A 16,422-nucleotide genomic window follows, 5' to 3' on the forward strand; every position below is an offset into this window, starting at 1 on the left:
TGATATACTACCCTTATATCCTATCATATCTATATATTTTGGCCCTTTACAGCTGAGGCATTAGCAAGGTAAGAGCTGGCTGTGGCTTGTTCATTTCTCTCTCAGATCTTTTAGTATTTGCCCCATACCTGGCTCCAGGTTTTTCTTATTAAGACCAATTAGAACTTATGCAACAATTGATGCCCTACATGAGGCAAGTACATCCACATAAAATCTGAGAGAGCCTGGGAAGGAATTCTAGACACAAAAGAACAGAGTCAAGCACAGCTTCTTGGTAGCAGCATTTTCTTGGGTGGGCTCTGTTTGCTAGAGGCAAGCAGAAGTAAGGCTCCTTTAAGAGAGGCTTTCTGACTCAGCATTAGCGGTAAAAACCATGCAGCTATTTTAAGAAGCCCTGTTACCAAACACTTAAATTGTGTTTATGAGCAGCCCACAGCATGCTTCTTGTTAGTAGCATGAACCTAGAAAATCCACAGAGTTGTAGCGATAAACATGAGTCTCACCAGTACCCCCACCATAAAGGTAGAAACACAGGAAGTCAAGAGTGGGGTGGAGCCAGCTGGTAAAGCCACCACTTTAATCCTAGTCATTCCACATAGGAGATTAAAGATTCATATTGTTATAAAAAGATAGAGATATACAATGATGACACACACACATATATGTGTGTGTTTGTGTGTGTGTGTATATATATATACACACACACATATATATGCTTAGGAGAGAAAAGAAAAAGGATGGAGGAAGTCTTTAAAAAAGAAATAGAAGCCAGGCCTTTAATCCCAGCACTTGGGAGACAGAGGCAGCCTGATTTTTGTGAGTTCTAGACCTACCTGTCTATAAAGCTAGTTCCAGGACAGCTAGACTGTTGCACAGAGAAACCCTGTCTTAAAAAACCAAAAAAGAAAAAAAACAGAGTAACAAACAAACAAAAAAACAAAAAAACCAAACATACAGATGGAAAGTACACAGAGAATCTGGACACTGTATGTTACCGTGTTATCTTTGAATTGTTTGACGGCTGAGGAAGAAGCAACAGTTGATAAAAGACATTTGATTATAAATGCCACTGGATTAAACCAACCTATATATTTAAAAAATACCTTGACCTCAAATTTTAAGTCAAAAGATGTTACTTTGGAAAAGAGGTTATGCTTTTATTTTCACATGAAATGAAAGGCTGTGGATTTATTCTGGGTTAAGAAAAAATAGGTTTGATAGAGGAAGACTCCCTGAAAAATCTCAGATAGGAGCAGATAGCCCAGATAAGCCAATATCTCAGAGCCCCTCTGTTGTCGTTTACTCTGATTTCTGTATCCAGAACACTTTCTTTTTTTTTTTTTTTTTTTTTTTTTTTTTTTTTTTTTTTTTTTGGTTTTTTGAGACAGGGTTTCTCTGTGGTTTTGGAGCCTGTCCTGGTACTAGCTCTTGTAGACCAGGCTGGTCTCAAACTCACAGAGATCTGCCTGCCTCTGCCTCCCGAATGCTGGGATTAAAGGCGTGCGCCACCACCGCCCAGCTCCAGAACACTTTCAAGGTGACTGGTTGAAATAATCCAGCCTCACAGATTATTATAGTCAGGGTTTGACCATAATCCTAAATTTTCTCAGGGTCCCCCAAAGATTACCAGAAACCTTTAATGAACAGGAAACTACATCCCCCCCCAAACGAATTATAGATGTTTGTTTAAAGTGTTGGTTAAAGGTAATTCTGGATAATGTTCAGGAAAAAATTAAACAAAGGAGATTAGATTCAGGGTTCTTGTTTTGAAAAGAAAAATATTGGGAAATGCTGTGGGATAATGCTTTGTAGATTGTAAAAGTTTGTCACTCATATTGGTTTAATAAAATGCTGATTGACCAGTAGTCAGACAGGAAGTACAAGCAGCACAACCAGTCTAGGAAAACCTGGGAAGAGGAAAAGCAGAGAGTAAATTACCAACCAGATGCAGAGGAAGGAAGATGAGAATGCCTTACTTAGAAAAGGTACCAAGCTACATGGCTAAACATAGATAATAATTATGGGTTAGTTTAAGTTGTGAGAGCTAGTTAGTAATAAGCCTGAGTAATAGACCAAACAGTTTATAGTTAATATAAGCCTGTGTGTGTTTATTTGGGACTGAATGGCTGCAGGACCAGGCAGGACAGGAACTTCTGTCTACAGGTGTGTCTTTCATTAGGCTGAGAAAGTTTTCTTTTATAATTTATTGAAGATCTGGCCTATGCCATTGGTTTGTGATTCTTCTCTCTTATCTGTGCCTATAATTCAAAGGTTTGGCTTTTGTTTTTGTTTTTAATTTCCTGTGTCTTCCTTTCCTATATATTTTAAATTATTTCCTGTTTATCACTTATTTGGTCTAGATTCTCTATTTCTCTTTGAAACCTGATGTTATGTCTTCTGATTGGTTCATCTTACTTGTCAGGTTTTCCTTTGAGTTTTCTAGTTAGGTTATTGGTGTTCCAACTCCACCTTTTTTTCTGCTTGAGTTCACTGCAATGTTTCTGCCTCTTTATTGAACTGTCTTCATCATTTTAATCAACCTGAAGTTTGAGTTTTCTTGAGCATCACTCTGGCTTCTTGCTGTTAATGAGCTGGTTTTTTCTGTCTTCTTTCAATTCCCTAAATTCTCTGTAGAGATGATTGTTCTTTTTAATTTCTTTGTCCTGAAGTACATCTAGGTAATTCTCATAAGCAAACATTTCTATATGACTGATATGTTTGGGGGAAAAGATACTGGCTTGATCTTTCATATTATTGGTATTACTATGGAATTATCTAAGCGTGCGGAGTTCCTTTGTTAGTTTTAAGTTTGTTATGGTAGAGCAGTGTAGGAGAGAAGAGAAGATGTGGAGGCATGTTGGGACTGTCTAGAGTAGAATGGTGTCATCTGGGCAGAGGGGACTGGACTGGTATACAGGATTTTCTTCCTGTTCTAAGATGGAAATGTGGGGTTGTTAAGTCTGATTGGAAAGGTTGAATCTAATGTAAGAGAATCCTGTAGTATGGCAGATAGGTAGGGAGGACACTGGCCCAATCCAGACATCTTCTGCAGTGAAGGTTGGGAAGCTAAGAATAGATCTGTGTACTGGTTGTGGGATCAAGGTAAAATCTTGTAAATTATGAAAAAGGCATATATGAAAAGATCACAATTAGCCACTCACCAGGCCAGGCCCTATAGAAGTCTGGATATGCAGTAGAATGGTAGAGGCAGTGCAAAAAAAGGTTCTGGGGGTGGACAAAGGTATGGAAGGTCCTGGAAGAAGCCTAAATGGTGGCTAAAGTAAAGAAGGTGGTGGGATTAGACGAGGACATATATTTGGGACCCTACAGAAGCCTAGAAGTCACAAGTAAAAGTCACTGATGCAGTATGAAAAATTTCCACACTAGCCCAGAATGAATTATAACAAAGGTTTAAATATTTGGGATAAATTCACAGAAAGAGGTCTGATCCACAGTCCTCTGCATATACTGCGAACCAGAACTGAATCCAGCAGCCAAAGGCCCTTACACTCATTTTGTCTACACATATGGTACATGACAACACGGCCAAAGTGTGCCAGTATTCAAAAGGCTATTGAATGGAGTTCCCACAACATCTCCCATTTTTGTCTAAATAAGAGAGTTCTAAGTCTAACACAAAACTATATACAAAAAGAACAAATATAGGACTGGAGAGATGGCTCAGTGGTTAAGAGAACTGCCTGCTCTTCCAAAGGTCCTGAGTTCAATTCCCAGCAACCACATGGTGGCTCACAACCATCTGTAATGAGGTTTGGTGCCCTCTTCTGACGTTCAGGCATATACACAGACAGAACATTGTATACATAATAAATAAATATTAAAAAAGAACAAATATAAAGTATAAAAATTATAATTACAACCAGCATGAACAACATCAAGCAAGAAACATATGATAATGTTTCAATAGTTATCCTATCCTAAAAAAATATAAGTCTTATATTAGAAATGGTTTGGCTAAGTAATGAGAAGAAAGTAATAAGACTATTTAGTCTTTAACCCCATCAAATATAACCCAAGTATAACAGATACTGAGAGAAAAATTAATAAATGGGACCTCTTGAAACTGATTGTGCAGGGGGCTGTTGTCTAGGACAGTGATCTCTAAGTTTTCCCCTTTAAATAAATAACTATTCTGTTAATCATAATTCCAAACCGGTGTGGGATTGTTTATGACTTATGACTTCATCTGGCGCCCAACGTGGGGAAACTGCATCCACATAAAGCCTTGGGAAGTAATTCTGGGCAGAAAACAATAAAGCATGGCTTCTTGGTAGCAACAATTTCTTGGGTCTCCTCTGCTTGCTAGAGGCAAGTAAGCGCTCTCATCTAAGAGAGGCTTTCTGACTCAGTTTTAGCTGCAAAACTTTGCAGCTTTTTTAAGAGGTCCTGCATGAACACTTAAACAGTGTTGATGTAAAGCTGAATGTATGCTTTTCTGTTTTCAGCCGTAGCAGGAAAAAAGTTGCACCGTTTCAAAATGCTGGATTTCTGGGCCTTCCTGCCAGGGTAAACTCTGACTTTTTCAGGCAGGCAGTCAGACTGTGACTGTGTGTGGTCTGTGAGCAGAATGCTGCAGCTTGCTTGCTGGCAAGGATCTTGAAACGCCAGAGAGTTGTGGCGATAAACATGTCTACAGGCAGTACCTCTGCCATGAGGCTGGAAAGCTAAGGAATGGGCTGGATACAGCCATCAAAGCCATGGCTTTATTCCTACTGATATTGCTTGGTAAATTAAAGACTCATGTGGTCACAAAAAGAGAGATATACAGTAAAAGAAAAATTCAAAGTCGAAGAAAACCTCTAAGTGGTTTATAGTGTGTTAAAAATATATGTAAGCTAAGGTTAAAGTTCTTAAAAATTAAAAAGAAAGAAAGAGACTAGTAGAGTGTGGTGGTACACACCTTTAATCTCAATGCCTGGGAGGCAGATGCAGACAGATCTCTGTGACTTCAAGGTGTGGTAGCACACACTTTTAATGCCAGCACTGGGAGGCAGAGACTGGAGGATCTCTGTGAGTTCAAGGACAGCCTGGTCTACAGAGGGAATTCCAGGACAGCCAAAGATATGCAGAGAACCTGTCTCAAACAGTAAAAGTAAAAATAAAAGAAATAGAGGTTAAAGTAAAGCCATATAAAGATGGAAAATACACAGAGAATCTTGATACTGTATGCTATTATGCTCTCTTTGAATTGTTTGAATGCTGAGGAAGTAGCAACAGCTGCTAACAGATATTTGTTTATAAATGCTGCTGAATTAATCCAAGATAGGTATTTTGAAAATACCTTGACTTCAAAATTGAAGTCAGAAGGTATGTTACTTTAGAGAAGAGATTTTGCTTTTGTTTCCACAGAAAATGAGAGGCTGTGGATTCATTGTGAGTTAAGAAAAATCCAGTTCGATCAAGGAAGATCACCTGAGAAATCTCCGGTACGAACAGACGGCTTGGCTGTCGAGAGTTCTACATCCAGAACAGATTCAAGACTGCTGCCTGAGATGATGAAGACTCACTGGATACTCCAGTCAAGACTTGATTATAACTCTAAATTTTCTTTAGGTCCCCATAAGATTATTAGCGCCCCCAACCAGCAGGAAGTAGCCTGGAATACTATGCCCACATTCCCCAAAAATGGACTATGGGTATTTTCCTTTGTTAAAAAAAGAGGGGAAAGTGGTGCAAAAGAATTGTCTGTATTCTGTCAAGCATGTTTTAAATAAATGCTGATTGGCCAGGCAGGAAGTATAGGTGGGTCAACCAGACAGGAAGTAGATGGTAATAAGAAAACTGAGCTAATGGGCCAACAGTTTTATAACTTATGGAGATCTCTGTGCGATTTTCTTTGGGGCTTGCCGAATGTGGGTACTGGTTGGGACAGGAACCCCAACAAGCAGGCCCCTCGTGTTGGGAAATGGTGCAGGAAGGAAGCGTAAGTGGGAAAACCAGACAGGAAGTAGAGGCAGGACAGGGAGAACAGGAGGATTCTGGGAAGAAGGAAGCTCTTTCCCCACTCCTGCCCAAACTTCAAAGAAGTAACATGTTATCTGCCCCACTGTGAAAGGTACTGAACCACATAGCTAATATAGATTAGAATAATGGGTTAATATAAGTGATAAGAGCTAATAAGCAACCTGAGCTAATGGGCCAATCAGTTTATAACTCATGTAGACCTATGTGTGATTTTCTTTGGGACTTGCCAGCTGTGGGGTACTGGGCAGTACAGAAACCCCATCAGGCAGGCCCCCTCATGTTACACCTCGTCTCTATAATAGTACTTCCACTATAACTGCATCCCATCTTCTAGCACCACTGAGACTAGTTAAAGTCAATCATGTGGAGGAAGGAACCCTATTGCTTAAAGTCCATGTCATTACCATCTCCCTATCAAATGGTGACTGCATGTCATAAGATATTACTGTTTGCTTAATTTCTTTTAATCATTCATATGTATAGGTTTCTATTTATATTCTTTGTATTGGTATTGAGTATTTGCTGGATTTTCAGAAGTAATAACAGGATAAGTAGCTACAACTCTTGGTAAGTCATGTCTGACTCTGAGAGGTACTGGCAAAGTTAAATCCTTTGCCTGTACCTTTGCCTGTATCTCCTCTTCTTGTTTATCAATTCTGACAAGTTCTTCAATTTATTCAACTCTTTTTATCACTGTCATTTGTAAAGCCTGAATCCCTTGACCTGTAAATATTTCTACTTATATCATAAAATCAATTAATTACTTGTTCTGATTCTGCACATGATTCCAAGGTTTTAAATTTTTATTAATAATATCTTCTCATCCTTAGATATTATTTGAGCGGTGTGTAGATTGCTTCCTGGAGAGATGGTCTACCTTTTAGCTTATTATACATTTTTAACAGACTTTGATTGTCAATTTCAAAAGTATGATTCCTTTCAGGTAATCTCTCAGTACCCTTTTGTAAAGTTTTATAACCCATTGACATGAATTTTTCTTGTCAAACTAAGGTTAGCATTTTCAATTGTATGAATCCTTTCAGCTAAAGACTCTATCCTTTCTAAAATTTTCTCATTCTTGACTCTGTTATCAAACCATTTATTTAAGGATACAATATGAAGAGCAAAGCTAATTGCCACCATGATCACAAAAAATATATGTACAAGGTAGCTCACGTAGTTCCTGCAGAATTCCATCCTTAGTAGAAACAAAAATGTTGTTAAATTTTGATATTATCTTGGGGTTGGTTTACAATTTATTTTCAAATTTCTTTCTTTCTTTATTAATTAAATTAACTTACTTCCATTATAATTTTCAGAAAATTGTTGTTGGCATAATAATTTTGATTGGCCAGCAGGTGTCAGAGTTGTGAATGTAAGACAGGTCCAAGATCAATACCTGAATTACCGGAGACTTAGAAATACTAACAATTTTGGTTAATGACTTAAGAGCAGCACATCTGCCTATGGAGGTTTGAGATGGGCAGAATATCAAGGAACCCAGAACTAGCAGGTAGATGCTAGCCGTGAGGTTACTGGCCCAAGCTCAAGCCAAGAATTTGTGGATCTGAACTGGGAATGCAAACCTCCAGGTGCTCTAGGTGCAGGATTAGAGCCCTTGCTCCCAGAGTCGGAACGTGGCCTTATCAGAGCAGGCCTGGCAGAAGCCAGAGAAGCTATGGAGGAGTTGCAGCAGAACACATTGGGCAGTAGTAGCAGGCCTGACCAAGCCACATGGGCCATGAGCCAGTGGGGAGTTGCCAAATCGCCATGGTGGGCCAGCAAAGCCAAACTGCACAGAGAGGTAGTTCAGCTGCGAAGGTGTAGTTAAGCTGCATAGGGTGGGACAAGGCCATAAGGGCCTGGGTAGGGCCCTGCAGTGGCATGGATTCAGACCATGTTGGTGCCAATTTGCTGGTGTACAAAAGAGTTCTACAATAGCCTGGAATAGAGTATAACAAAGATTTATTTATCTGGGAATAAACTCACAGAAAGAGTAGTGGTCCACAGTCCTCTGTGTGTGCTGGGAACTGGAACTGAATCCAGCAGCCAACAGACTCATGCATGCTTTTCACCTGCATTTATAGTACATGAGACCATGTCCAAATTAGGCCAGTATCTTAAAGGCTATTGGCTGAAAGAGTTCCCACAGCAAGGTATATCTTTATGGGTAATAATTTGCACCTAGTCCATGGTGTTTTCTCATCAATGCATTTAAACACCTTTACAACAGAGCACACATATTTCACACAATATGCTGCCATTTCCCTTCGAGAGGAATGTAGATTAAACAATTCAAAAAATGTTTAACTTCGTAACTAATATCCTTTATTATTATTTATGAGATGGGGTTTTTACTCTATAACCCTGACTGTCCTCAAATTCAAAATAATTTTTCCTTAATTTTCCAAGTGCTAGAATTATAGGTGAGAGCCACCATGCAAATATATTCCCTCCATTATTATGCCTCCATTAAAGGTTTCATAGTCCTGATCACTATATAACAGGTAATCTCTTTTTATTTTTACTGGTGTGTATTGAATCTATATGTATCTGTCATGTGTTTGTACATGCCTGCAGAGGACAGAAGAGGACATTGAATTCCCTGGGACTCATGTTGTAGGCCATTGTGAACTGCCCAATGTGGGCAAGGGAAAAGAATACAGATCTTCTAGATCAATATGCACTCTTGCCTTCTTGGGCATCTATCCAGACTCAAATAATACTTCTTAAAGAATAATCAGGAACAGCTGATTATGGTGATACATGCCTTTAATTCCAACATTCAGGATGCAGAGGCAGCAAACACCTGAGTTTGAGGTCATCCTGGTCTATAGAATGCATTCAAGGAAAGCCAGGACTATACAGAGATACTCTGTCTTGAAAAAACAAAGAATGAACAGGGACAAAGGATCCAAGCATTATCAAAAATCCATGCAAAATGTAGAAAATTAATTGGCCATTGAGATTTACACTTATGCCAGATGTGGTGATGCAAGCCTTTAAGCCCCCACTTCTAGGAAGTGGCAGCATGTAGATTTCTGTGAGCTCCAGGATAGCCTGGCTTACATAGTGAGTTTCAGGCTAGCCAGAGCTACATAGTAAGACCTATCTCAAAGAAAAAGATTTACACTTATAAGGTACATTAATTAACACAGGGAAATAATGGTATATTTCTGTGGGAGCTCCTTCTGCTCCTTCAGTTAATAGACCCACTTGGGTATAGTCTCTTATACTATAAATGCAGGTGTAAAGCCTACTCTCTCTCTCTCTCTCTCTCTCTCTCTCTCTCTCTCTCTCTCTCTCTCTCTCTCTTTTGCTTCTGGCTCTTGCTTCTGGCTGCTAGACTCTGTTTCTGTTTTCCATTCATATATAAAAATGACATTGTAATTGATGGATTAGTAGATACAAGTGCAACTGTGACTATCATTACTTCAAAATCTTGGCATCCAGATTGAACTCTTCAAGAGGCAGATATTCAATTCTTAGGACTTGGAACCCTATCTCAAGTAAAACAAAGTACAAGGTGGGTTGAATGAATAGGGCTAGAAGTACAAAAAGGAAGGCTAAGGCCATATATAGCTGATATTGCAGTGAATTTATGGGGCCATGACCTATTGCAGCAATGGAATACCCAGATTAACATTCATGCAGTCCCCAAAACCCATGTTTCTGGGAAAGATATTATAAAATATAAACAATGGTCACCAGTCATTCAGACTGTACAAAAACACAAATCAACTAGCAAACCTTCAGAGGTACTAACTGCCTTGCCTTTAAAATGGTTAACAGAGAAACCTATATGGGTTAAAGAATGGACTTTAATGGAAGACAGACTGCAGGCTTTGGAATAGCTGGTACAGAAGCAATTAGATGCTCACCTTATTGCAGAATCAACCAGCCCTTAGAATTCTCCTGTATTTGTTCTTTAAAAGAAATCTGGAAAATGGAGAATGGTGACAAATCTAAAATCTGCCAACAAAGTTATCCAACCTATTGGGCCCTCTATGATCTGAAATTCCTCTGCCTTCTCTATTATCAAAAGGATGGTCTCTTACAGTTATTGATTTAAAGGACTGTTTATTCACTATACCTTTATAAGAAAAGGATTGAGAAAAAAATTGCTTTCACAGTGCCTACTTACAATAATTCTCAGCCTACTAAGAGATACCAATGGACAATCCTCCCACAGGGAATGAACAGTAGTCTCACACTGTGTCAATACTTTGTAAATCAGTCATTGGAAAGAATATGCAAGCAATTTTCTAAGTCTATAATTTACCATTACATGGACAGCATTTTGTTATCTGATTCAAATAAAGATACTTTAGAAAGAATGTTTAAAGAATCAAAAAAAGTTTTGCTTAAATGGGCATTACAAATTACTACTGAAAAAATACAAAGAGGAGAGTCTGTCAATTACCTAGGTTACATAATAGGTTTACAGAAAATTACAAGACAAAAGGCACAAATTAGGAGTGACCAATTGTGGACTCCTAATGACTTTCAAAGATTGTTAGGAGGTATTTCCAGCCTACAACTGGCTGTTGGGATAACACCTGACCTAATAGTTTATTTAAACAAAACCTTAGATGGTGACAAAGACTTAAATAGTCCCAGAGAATTAGCAGCTGAAGTGGGAAAAGAATTGGTGGCTGTTGAAGAGAAATTACAGGAGGCATATGTAGATAGAGTAAATCCAAATCTTAACTGTAGCCTTCCAGAATTTCCCCTACAGAAATTTTAATGCAGAGGGAAGATTATCTTAGAATGGATCTTTTTACCACTAAAAAACAAGTAAAATTTAAAAACATATGTGGTAAAAGACTTTGAATTAATTATAAAAAGAAAATTGAGACTTCATCAACTAGCAGGTATAGATCCAGCAGAGATTATAGTTCCTTTTACTGCTGATGAAATTAAAAATTATTGGAAGACAATGAAACTTGGCAAAGAGTTTGTGCTGATTTTGGGGGAGAAATTAATAGCAGTTATCCCGAAAAGTGATAGAATTAACCTTATAAAGAGAACTATTTGGATTCTTACCTGAATTGTATGTGATGTACCAATAACTGGAGCCCATACATTTTATACATATACAAATAAATCAGAAAGGCAGGTTACAAATCAGAAAATTTAAATAAGGTGGAGAAAAGCCCTTATAATTCTGTCCAAAAGGCAGAATTATATGCTATTCTCATGGTATGAAGAGATTTTAAAGAACTTCTCAATAAAGTTACTGATTCACAATATGCAGAAAGAGTTGTCTTGCATATTGAAACTGCTGAATTTATACCAGATGAAATAGAATTGACTTCATTATTCATACAGTATCAAGATATAATCAAGAATAGGCTTTGTACCATATACATAACACACATCCAATCCCATACTGGTCTACCAGGTCCTTTAGCACAAGGTAATGCAGAAATTGATTGATTATTGATTGGAAGTGTACTGAAGGCCTCAGAATTTCATATGAAACATTATGTCAACAACAAAGGTTTAAAGAAAGAGTTTCCTATTACATGGCAACAAGCTAAAGAGATTATAATGAAGTGTCCTACTTACTCTTTCTGTAACCAAACACCATTAGCAGCAGGGAGTAACCCAAAGGGTACTCAAATGAATTAAATCTGGCAGATGGATGTGTTCCATTTTACAGAATTTGGAAAATTAAAATATGTAAATGACATGATTGACATTTATTCAGGTTTTTAATAGGCAACTGCCTTGAGCTCAGAAAAGGTTGATTCAGTAATCATGAATCTATTAGAAGTTATTGCCACCATGGATATACCAGAACAAATAAAGACAGATAATGGTCCAGTATGTGTTTCAAAGAAAATGAAACATTTCTTGATTATTATAATATAAAGCATATTACAGGTATACCAAACAATCTTACAGATCAGGCAGTTATAGAAAGATCAAATCAAACTATAAAGGATATGCTAAACAAATAGAAAGGGATGGATATACCTCCTGAAATAGATTGCATAATGCTTTATTAACCTTGAATTTTCTTAATGCTAATGAGAAAGGAACAACAGCATAAGAGAGACATTGGATAATAGAAAAAACTTCTGAATTAAATCAGCCAATATATTTCAAGGATGTGTTGACCTCAAAATGGAAACCAGGAGATGTGCTACATTGGGAAAGGGTTTTCACTCCTGTTTCCACAGGAGAAGAAAAGCTATGGATACCATCAAAATTGATAAAGATTCAGTTTGAACATGAGAAACCTCTTCAGAAAGAGAAATTATAGCTCATCCACAGAGGTGACAACCCTACAGGTGGTAAGAAAACTTCATAAGGGTTGGGGCAAGGTTCTGTTCTTGTCTTTGCAGGAAAATATTCATCTTCAAAGAGTGGAGAAACATTGGACATATAGATGCCTAAAGATAAAAATATAGCTATCCAGAAAGAATCAACAAACAAAGAGAAGTCTGCCTTATGATGCTGTATTATCTACATAGTAAATTTAATTATTTGGACACATATACATCTCTACTTAAAAATAACAGCCGACTTTGGAATTGGACAATGGCTATCCTTCTTTAAAGGATGTTGTTAAAAGCAAAATTCAGAATTTCTGTCTCAGGAGCCATCTGGTATGTGACAGTATGAATATAGATTTTAAGGAAATATTTTACTTTTCTCCATGCCCATTTTGTTTTTATTGTATCTTTCATTGAATAAATGTTTATATGAATAATGCTTAAGCTTTCCACAATGAACAGTAGATTTTCCTGCAGTAATCTTTGAAGCTTCCAGGAAGAAGATGGGGCCCCACAACAACAACTCCATCTGGTTGATATGACATCATGATGCTGATAGTACTACTATGAGACTGGTTTTTGGGTACCAGCTACAGAAATGGCGCATCTTCTTACAATGTTCTGGTCAGATAAGAACTTATTCTCCAAATAACAACTTCAAAACAAACAAATAAACAACATAAAGACCCCATCAACTACTCAGAGACCTTTTGTAATTATACAGAACAGCAATCTTGAAACTTAACCATCATTTTACTTTTACAGGATTCCATAAAATAAACATTGCCCTCATGACAGCTGGAAGTAATTCTAGAAAGCATCATCCCTTCCCCTAACAAAGTTTGTTGTCACCATTAGAAACACCACCACCTGGCTCTGGTATAGTTTCTTGTATATTGATACAAGTTCAAATTATATTTATTTTTGTTTACAATATTTGTAAACCTATGCAAAATTATTTTGTCATATTGTATTTATGCATGTTTCTATCTCTGTTTAAGACATTTTGTATATTGATACAGTTTTAGGATATATTTATCACATTTCATTATATATTTCTACCTCTGATTAAGATATTTACACATTATTTACATTTTGATGTCATTGTCCTCCTTTACTGCACAGTTGTTTAAAGATAGTTTAATAATCTTACATGAACTCTTAATCTTTAAGTTATGTAGTATTAAGTCAATAGTCATTCATGTTTGTTATATGTTTAGTCAGACTAATTAGGTTCTTTAGATACACAGAGATTGTATACTGCATAGACAGGTAACCTTCAACCACTTCAAAGATCTGTAGAATATGGCATTTAAATAACTTAGGATTCTGTTGCCGTGAGACACGATTGCTCCTGGCAGCACTGATTTATTCCCGAGAGAGTGTTGAGCACCAAAGACACTTCACTTGGAGTTTGTCTTCTTCTTGGCACAACTGACCTTTGAGCAAGAAACTGCCCATGCCTCAACCACTGACAAAGTGCACAATGTCTAGACTGGACAAGCAGGAAATAAGAGAAAAGACTATCAAATCTTGCCAAGACAGGGTAAGACGGTTTTGAAAAATTTCCTGCCTCTGAAAATGGTCTATCAGTTACTCTAGGCATTAGCCAAAGTTGGTTGCTTCAATATTGCAAACAAAACTTTGGGTGATTGCTCAGGCAGCCAATTGTCTCTGTCATCTACTGCACATTTTGGAAGCTGCTTGATTGCACTTCCTGCCTACTCAAGTAGTATTATCTCTCTTCTCAGATCTTTGATGGGGTTGAAGATTAGATAGTCATAGTTTCCATGCTTTTATGATCTAGCCAAGTCATTTCCAATATAAGATGTAGACTCCTTACAATAGAATGTTTATTAAAACATTTAGCATATGTCCCTTGCTTAATATTGTTTATACTAATTGTAATTCTAATATTATACTTGATATCTATTCCTAGTGTATATAGTTTTGTATTGGTTTTGGAACTCTCATATTTAAACAAAAGGGGGAGATACTGTGGGAGCTCCTTCTGCTTCTTCAGTCAATAGCCTTTAAGATACCAGCCCACTTGGGCATGGTCTCTTATACTATAAATGCAACTGTAAAGCCTACACTGGCTCTCTTGCTTCTGGCCCTCACTTCCAGCTGCTATATTCCGTTCCTGTTCCCCGTTCATGCAGAGGATTGTGATCTAGGACAGTGATCTGTAAATCTCCCCTAAATAAATAACCCTTTATTATATGCAATTCTGAAATAGTGTGGGATTACTTTGCAACTTCTGCCATTAGCATATTAGGCATAAAACATTCATAAAATTATATAGAATAAAACTCCATTTAGAAAATAAAGATATCTTTTAAGCTGATAATGTGACAGATTGGTGATGTTCAGATGATAATATATTAACACATAAATACACACACACATTGTGGATACATTCTCCACGATGTTCTCTGTTTTCTTTCTTTCTTCCTTCCTTCCTTCCTTTCTTTCTTTCTTTCTTTCTTTCTTTCTTTCTTTCTTTCTTTCTTTCTTTCTTTCTCTTTCTTTCTATTTCTTCCACTGGAAACGTTTTTATTGAGACCACACTAGTTAAGCAAATTCTGGGATAAAGCACCTTCCTCCTTGGCAAAACAGTCCTTCTTCAGTGGTCCCATGAATGCTTTCTCCTCCATGGTTTGGAAATGACCATGGCCAAACTTGGAGGTGGTGTCAATAAATTTCAGGTGAATCTTCTCCAGAGCCTGTTATTTGGTCTGCACCAGCAAGGACTTGTGGAAAGTGAGCACTCCCTTCTTGATTTCCACCACACAGCCTTTGAGCATGATGGAGTCATTGGCTACCTCATCATAATGGACATAGCCACCCAGTGGGTTGATGCTTTTGTCAGAAAGGTCATAGTCAGTAGATACATTGTTCTTGATCAGCTTGCCATCCTTGAGAAGGTAGCCTTGATCAGTCTTGTAAATCTTCTTGTTGATGTCTGTCCGATGAGGGTAGCCTTTCTGCTCAGCCCGAGCCACAGAGAAGACCACTCGGGCAGGGTGCCAAACACCAATACAGGCAACCCTCAATGGGTCTTATGGGGCAGTTTCTTTGTATGCCAATGACTGGCCACCTCTTTGTAGCCTTTGCCTTTTGTCACCCCGATGACATCAATCATCTCATTCTGCCCAAATACTTGGTTCACAGGAACCTGCTGCTCAAGCCTCTCCCAGGCTCAGTATAGCTTCTCAGCCACAGTACCCCCATTCACCTGGGTCTTCATCAAGTGTGTCTTCTTCTGGCACAGAGGAACCAGACCCATTTGAGTGTGAGCAATTTTGCGGATGACTTGGTAGTACTTCTTCATGCTATTTAAGTCTTTCTCCAGCTGTTTCTTTCCCGTGTCATTCTGCCATTTCTTATTGGTGAAGGCATTATTAGATTTGTGCCAGTTCTTTTAGAAATGCACCTTTTACACTCATCACTGATGTGCTCAGCAAATGCTGTCTTGAAGGTGTGGAGATCCCATGGGGTTTTTGACATATCCCATGATGCCCACAACTATCATAGGTGGTGTTTCTTTTTCTTTTTTTTTTTTTTTTTTTTGGTTTTTTGAGACAGGGTTTCTCTGTATCTTTGGTGCGGTGGTGTTTCTACAATGGTTACAGCCTCCATGATTTCCTTCTTGTTCACCTTGGATCCTGGTCTGTCAACCTCCCCGACAATGTGGGTCATGCCAGCATTGTAGCCTAGAAAGGCCGTGAGGTGAACAGGCTTCGAAGGGTCATCCTTGGGGAAGCTCTTCACTTTATTATTATTTTGTTTTTGTTTTTTTTTCTTCTTCTTCTTCACTTTATTATGATGCCTGCTGTGGCATTTCTGAGGCAAGAAGCCCAAGGACCCATGCCTGGGAGCAGAAAATTTGCTGTGAGACATCTCTCTGTCACACACCACCACCAATAGAGTCTCTCTGTTTTCTAATATTATTGCAGTGGATGCATAATTATTCAAATATTAACATCAAATATTATATGTGTGTGTGTATACTGTCATTACACATACTGTCATACATAATGTGTTCATTATCTCCAGGCTGTTATAATAGAACCTGAGAAACTTTACTGGACTTCAGAAGCTGTGCAAGTGCAGTTGTAGGGACATAGCCCCACCCATTGGGGGCGTGTTC

General features: G+C 38.0%; 1 pseudogene; it reads right to left on the reverse strand.

Annotated features, from left to right (window-relative positions):
• Positions 1-14,839: 14,839 nt before the first annotated feature.
• On the reverse strand, positions 14,840-16,172 carry LOC130886547 (60S ribosomal protein L3-like; annotated as a pseudogene).
• Positions 16,173-16,422: the final 250 nt, after the last annotated feature.

This window comes from Chionomys nivalis, chromosome 14 (genome assembly GCF_950005125.1).
Source record: "Chionomys nivalis chromosome 14, mChiNiv1.1, whole genome shotgun sequence".
Lineage (NCBI taxonomy): Eukaryota > Metazoa > Chordata > Mammalia > Rodentia > Cricetidae > Chionomys > Chionomys nivalis.